Here is a 915-nt window from a genome sequence, read left to right as displayed (position 1 = left end):
GAATGATGCGAAGGAATGATACAGATGCTTGACAGGCATTCGTAAGGGACTCCTCAGCCACCAAGTTCGTTTCCCAGAAACTGGAATCATTCTCCCCCATCTGCAATAGGAAAGGGAAGACTGGACAACTCTGTGGTGTTGCTAAGACTATTAAACCAGTCTGAACTGCCAGGCCCCTTTGCTCAAACATAACTTCCCCTGAAAAGGCAAATTGCCTGAGAAGACAGAAAAATTGTCAGTACACTTGCTCTAGAATTCAGAATGCAGGTGGCCAGTTTCACCCAAAGGGTTGTTGTTGTCATGGTTATTGTTGACATATGCTCAGCACCTACTGCTTGCTCTTTGGAGGATACAGTCTTGGTCCTACAATCACTGAAGCATTCCAAAGAGAACTGCATTACAAAGCCTGCACAGCAAAGCTAGTCAGCTACTGCCTTGCTCTTCATCCCTTTCCTGTGCCAGAGTCACTGAAAACTCCCAAGACACCGAAGCAGATCGTGAGTAAGGGCAGAATCTGCCCTGGGGTGCACACTCCAGGGCCCTGGACAGCTATGGGAACCATCTGCAAGCAGCGCAGGGCATGTCCATTTCGTCATTCATAAGCAGCTCATTCAGGAGTTAAATTGGACCTTCCATGGATCAGTTCTCATGCTCCTGGAGCCTTACACCCTAGTCCAGTCCAGGTACTCAGGCTGTGTAAATCACCAGGGGTCACCCAGGCCCACAGCGGTCTCGATCTCACCAGCCCCAAGACTCTCCTTTCCAAACACACAATGGGCCTTATATGCATCTTGATATCAGACATCTACAGAACTTGCAAAAACAAAGGGTGTGGGAAAATATAGTCAGAAACAAAGCTCAAACAGAGAGAGAGAGAGAGAGAGAGAGAGAGAGAGAGAGAGAGAGAGAGAGAGA

This window comes from Grammomys surdaster, unplaced genomic scaffold (genome assembly GCF_004785775.1).
Source record: "Grammomys surdaster isolate TR1022 unplaced genomic scaffold, NIH_TR_1.0 242, whole genome shotgun sequence".
NCBI lineage: Eukaryota > Metazoa > Chordata > Mammalia > Rodentia > Muridae > Grammomys > Grammomys surdaster.
This window is presented reverse-complemented; position numbering follows the sequence as displayed.